The sequence below is a fragment of the Taudactylus pleione genome, unplaced genomic scaffold, assembly GCF_031769625.1.
Source record: "Taudactylus pleione unplaced genomic scaffold, aTauple2 ptg000161l, whole genome shotgun sequence".
NCBI classification, from domain to species: Eukaryota; Metazoa; Chordata; class Amphibia; order Anura; family Myobatrachidae; genus Taudactylus; species Taudactylus pleione.
This window is the reverse complement of record NW_028284563.1, coordinates 1,462,207-1,468,206: the sequence shown is the minus strand read 5'-3', so window position 1 is coordinate 1,468,206 and position 6,000 is coordinate 1,462,207. Positions and strand designations below refer to the sequence as shown.

The following is a 6,000-nucleotide window of genomic DNA, read 5'->3' as shown; positions in this document are numbered from 1 at the left end:
ATTCATGGACTGTCCACACACACTCTAAAATCCAGCATTTGGAAACCCCACGTTTAGGATTCCTGCGTTGCCACTGCCCCACCTGTCAGCCTACTTACTGCTTAAATTACAAATCTATTAAAACAGGAATGAAAGCTGTGTTAGGCGATAGTTGTAATAACATCTGATTCCTCCTCTCCTGCCCTGAAACCTGTCTAATCCTTTAATGCCATTCTCCCAAGAGGCGTCATTTAAGGCAGATAGACGTATAGGGAAATTAAAGGGCGTGGCTAGGTACAGAATGCTAGTGAATGGGACAGATTCGGGTGTGGTTACAAAAATAGTGCAGGAGTTTTCATGCTACTGTATATAATTTATGCAAATATGTGACACTGCAAGTTTGTCTCACAAGTACATGAACTACTGAGTGACATAGTAACTATGCTCCATTGCTGAATTTGTATTTTTTCTGCACATAAATACAGCCATAGATAGTGCCACCAATGTGTACAAGTTTCTCACGATTCTCCGTACACAATTTAAAACATTATGAGAACTGTGAGGAATTCTTTAGGTCAAACAACAAACTTCCCACACTGACTGTCTTCACCATTCCCAGAGCTCAGCAAGGACACTGAGACAGCTGGGTGTGGCTACAGTGTTCCAATCTCATCCCCCTTGTTAAGTAAATAAGTTTGTTTCACTCCCCAACTTTGGCTTTACAAGCAGTGTGTGCAGGAAGAGTCAGTATAACCAGCCTGATAGCTGGCTGTGTGCAGGAAATCTGTGCTGACAAGCTGAGGGATTGTGTTTTAAATTGGATTTATGCTTCTGAGTGAATGTCTGCTGCTTAAACCACACCTTGGATACCAATACATGAAGAAGAAGTTGAGTTGTCCTGCATGGGCATTTTAATTGTTTAACAAAGTAAGTCAACAAAGTATCTGACATGAAACATTTCTGATGTGCTTTGCATGTATTATGTTGTTTGGACCTTTTTGGTAACATTTATGCTTTACTGTTTTACTGGTTTTTTTAAAAGTTCATTACAACATCATTAATGTGCAGGTGAGCTAATTGCCTGGCTACATGTTGATACATTGCATATAAAGGATACTAATAATCTGGAAATAACAAGAATAAACTTTTATCTAGGTAGAATATTCTTATGTTGCGTTAATTATATTCTAAGTAATGTATTTATAGCCCCAATGTCAACATTTATTTACCACTGTAAAAGTTATTTATTTTCAAACTGCAAAACAAACGTAACGTGCGCTGGAATCCTTTACAGGGCAGTGATTTCTGTGTGTCCTCATTGTTGTGCTGACCTAGAATAGATGTGTGCTACAGATGTGCAAGTATTTCTAGTTCCAGAATGTGTAATAATTCAAAAATCTACTTTGAAAAAATGTAAATACTTTTATGAAAGTAGCCTTTTATATGAATTGATAATACAGAAAGTCCTCCATACATGGTGCGATATAGCAGGCGATCCGATGGATTGGAATGATATCGCTGCTATATCCGTGTGTGGCTATATCGGCCAGTGCGCGCTCACATGGGATCGTACATCACTCCTCCACAAGCGATCTGGTGATGCGATGTACGATCTCATGCAGCGGTATTCTCGGAGGGGGGTGCCGGAATATCGGGCGGTCAGGCAGCGGATCGTTCCGTATGTGGGGACTGCCCGATATGCCTGCTGTCAGAGCCGTAACTAGACTTTTTGGTGCCCTGTGCCAGAAAGAGCATTGGCGCCCCCCTCATTTTTCAAAGGGACATAACGCACCCAAAAAAGGGCCATGGCTTCATGGGGATGGGCCAGGGAAGAGATAGGGGAGGCCAGGAGATGCTGGGGATGAAATAAGAGGAAGCTACAAGCAAGAATTATAATAAACAGAAATTTGACAGGCCCAAACAGCGCCCCCTGACCTGTGGTGCCCTGTGCGATGGCACCGGCTGCACTACCCTAGCTACGGCCCTGCCTGCCGTCGCATTGCAAGGTGCATATTGCACAGTGTATGGGGCCCGTAAGGGGCCTATGTATTAATAATTGAGGCACTGCCACAATTATCAGTCTGTATTGTGAGTTTGTGACAGACTTTTTTTAATTTTTTAACAAAACTATCCTAGCTATGTACTAATATCAACTCGCAGGGACTTCACAGCAAGACCTGCTGCCTCTGCGAGGTGCCACCCATGGGTCTAGGAGTCTTGACACAGGGTCAGTTACCAGAGCCTGTGAGAGCGGTATTGCAAGAACCCTCTTCTTTGAGAAGGCCTAATTAGACATAGAGGGGTTAACGCCATATGAGGATGGCAGTAGCCAATCTCGGAGAAGCTACACCTTTTTTTATTTTTTATTTTATTTTGTGTTTGGTACATCAGACTGTAGTCCCTACTGAGAATAATGCTGCAGAGCGCAGCCCCCATTAATGAGCCTTTTGCAGGAGATATCTGTGCAGTCTCCTGCATTGGGCTATTTAACTGTAGATTCTGCATAATGTTTTTGAAAAACAGGCTTGATAAAAATGCCCCCTGAACAACATGTACCGTATATACCGTATTTCTTCGGATTTCTAAATTTATATTGTTGAAAGTGTTCATTCTAGCACCCTGCACTTGACACAACCTGTGCAGTCCCTCTTTCCTGCCTGGTGTGTTGCTCTCTGCTCTGGTGCTTCTAGCACACTCTGGTCTGTATCTAACAAGTGTGTTACATCAGTAGGGTAATAGTGGGGATGGGCCGTGCTTCGAGGTGGGGTGACAATGTGGGGGGATGAGTCTATAACGGTAGGGGGGTGTGAAGGTGCTGCAGCATAAAGTAGGGGTACCTGGTCCTACTGACCATAAGAAGTAAATGGTTGGTGTTACGTGCACTCCTTGAATGTGGGCGCAGATTGGAGTGTGGGGTAGTGGAAAGGGGGATTGGTGCGGCGAGGGAATGACTGTATGCTGAATTGTGTCTGGTGTGATGGGTAATTGTGTCTGTGCAGGTGGGGTTGGTCAATTATGGGGATGAATTGGGAATAACTGAAGTGGAATGAATTGTGGATTGGGAATAACTGAAGTGGAATGAATAAAATAGGATTGGAATTAATTTGTTTGTCTTGCCTTGTTTTGGTTTATATACTCATTCATTCCACTTCAATTATTCCCAATCCACGCTCATTCCCATAATAGACCAATCCCACCTGCACAGACACAATTACCCATCACACTATCACACCAGACATAATTCAGCATACAGTCATTTCCTCTCTGCACCCACATTCAAGAAGCGCACGTGACACCTACCCAGTTTGTTACATCAGCTGTGTGCTAGAAACACCAGAGCAGAGAGAGACACCCCAGGCAGGAAAGAGGAGCTGCACAGATTGTGGCAGGGTGCTAGTATAAGTACTAACTATATACTACAATTGGATCCCAGATCTAACGTAGATTTCTCCCTTACTGATGACCATTTAGCCAGGCCTCATTTGTTTCTTGTATATGTTCGGTCACAAATGTCTGGCATGACAACACTACCATCCTGCCTCCAGTAATGGCCAGCTTTTAATTTTGTACAGTTCTTAACCAGCGGGCATTCATCTAGCCTTTCTACTGTCTGAGGTAATCGCTGTAATGGCGGCCCTCCCTGACCTAGGACTACGAGTCCTGTAAATTATTGTAATTCTTGGGTATTGAAATATCTGCCTACCAGGTCAGTTTGGCAAATTTACAACTCTACATCAAGAAAAGTGACCTTTATTTAACTATGCTTGTAAATATTCTGCTTCAGTTTGCCTCATTATAGGGACACCACTGTTAACCAGGATTTGAAAGACCATGGGGGAGATGTATCAAACCTTTTAAATAGCGGATAAGAGGCCAATTGGGAAGTTTCCCATAGCAACCAATTACCTTCTACCTATCATGTTATAGAATGTACTTGATAAACCCTAGCTAGTAGCTGATTGGTTGCTATGGGTAACTTCTCCACTTATCTTCTTCACTCTTCAGAAGACTTAATGCATTTCTCCCCATGGCCTATATGATAACATTAGGGATCTATTATTTTTAATGTCAGGCCAAAATTAGTTTTATTGTGAAATAATTGTTTACAATTTTAAATATCATCCCTACTGCGCAGTTCATCTCTGGGCACAGACGCCTTCAAAATTGCCATCAAAATGAATGATTGCGTCTATCCAACTGTAGTTTAATATGAAGAAAGCGCCCCCTTAATGAACAGTTGGGTCCACAATTTATATTGATATCGGTCAATGACATTGGCATGGAGTATTAGGAAAGATTTGCCTGACAGGACATATTGATGTAACTTTTATACCATGGACTGGTATATAGAATCTCTAGCTGGCCCTACATGGTAATTCAGTTCAGAGGAACAGGCGGGTCTGAAGAAGTGACAGAGAGCTAACAGTTAAGGAGGTTTCTCATTTTAAAATTCCATAAAACTGGAGTTGCAAGTCTGCGTTATCCTAGATGGGTTTGCATGCACTTAAGGTGCATACACACGGGATGACTCGCTCCATGAGCGACATCGTCCTATGCGTCCCCAGCAGGGGTGTGCTCAGTGTCGTTAATGACACTGAGCACAAACCCTGAACGATATAAAGATCTATTTCGTTCAGTGCCGAGCTCCCTCCCTCCCTCCCTCCCTCCCTCATCCCCGAACATGTCCAACCTGGCAATATCATCAGGTTGGACGGGAGGTTCGGGTGATGAATGATAACGACCAACTACAAGCGGGAGCGCGCATTGGTCGTTATCGTTCATCGTTTTGGGGCAAAAACTGAACGATCTTTTGGACGACTGAACGATAACTATGTTATCGTTCCGCCGTCCAGAAAATCGCTGCATGTGTAGGCAGCTTAAGGGCCTAATTCAGAGGGGACTGTATTGCACAGCTGCAAGGAAATGGCTGTGTAATACAGTTCAACTAATTGCAAATGCAGCAGGAGGTGTCTGTAGGAAATGCATGCATCTGCGATCTGAGTGCAGTGTCCGTAGACATTACTTCAGACCGATGGTTGCTGCTTTGGCCGGGCTGCATAAGTTGAAGCTTAATCAGCCTGGCAGTCTGAGTACTACACAGACCTTGGGCTGGCACCTCCCAGCCCCGAAACGGCTGCAGACTGTCAATCAGGCTGCAGCTCAGGGGGCACTGCAACCATCATCAAAGGACTCATTTAGCACATGTGCCGAACGGATCCTGTGCAGATGCCCAATCATAGGATACATAGATACAGTATCTGAATCATTTAGTTGCCTGATAATTTGAAAAGCAAAAGTTAATTTTTAAACTTGCTGCATTAGACTTGTTAATAGCCCCAGGTCCAGTTTCAATAAACTTTTTAGCCCTGTGGAAAATATAAATAATCTTATCGCTGGCATATCTGCAGAACTTCAAATTTTCAGGGAGCTGGAGGGAGAATGCTGCGAACTACTGTACATAGGGCAGAACTGTTAAATAAAATATGCCATTATGCAGAATGTCTCACAATAAGTTGGGTTCAGTAGTTTAATGAACCACTATAGCTATGTGTGATACACACACACTTACTTTGTTACCACTGATAATCTGTCAGATCTTTTTTTAAAGTGTAATGAACAACCTTTTTGAACTTCAAAAAGTTTTTGTAACTTCCCTTAATGAAAATCGTTCAGTTGGTCAGTCAGAATGAACTACAAACAGGAACGCGCATGAACGATAATCATTATAACTCTGAAACTGAACGATTTTTTTGAACGATAACGACGCCATTATAGTTAAATCGTTCAAAACATCATTACATGTGTATGCACCTTAACACATGATTTTGTTCTATTCATCTGTCAGGGTCTTAAAGATATTATAAATGTTTGCATATAGTTACAATACATACAGTACACTGCTTTATTCAGTTTTGAAGCCCATTGAAAATCAATTTTCTGCATACTATGAGTAATACAGTGACCCAATTCATACTTATTTTTGCTATAAATAAACATTGTGCCCATTGTCCCTACTTTCCA

General features: G+C 42.4%; 1 protein-coding gene across 1 annotated transcript in view; it reads left to right on the top strand.

The window, feature by feature from the left end:
- The first annotated feature begins 749 nt into the window (after window positions 1-749).
- The window catches only part of ATP10B (ATPase phospholipid transporting 10B (putative)), a 398,242-nt gene continuing 392,991 nt past the window's right edge, over window positions 750-6,000 (top strand). Inside the window, exon 1 of the mRNA XM_088475032.1 lies at window positions 750-906. The gene's annotated coding sequence lies outside the window, so the exon portion shown is untranslated. The remainder of the gene's footprint in view (window positions 907-6,000) is intronic.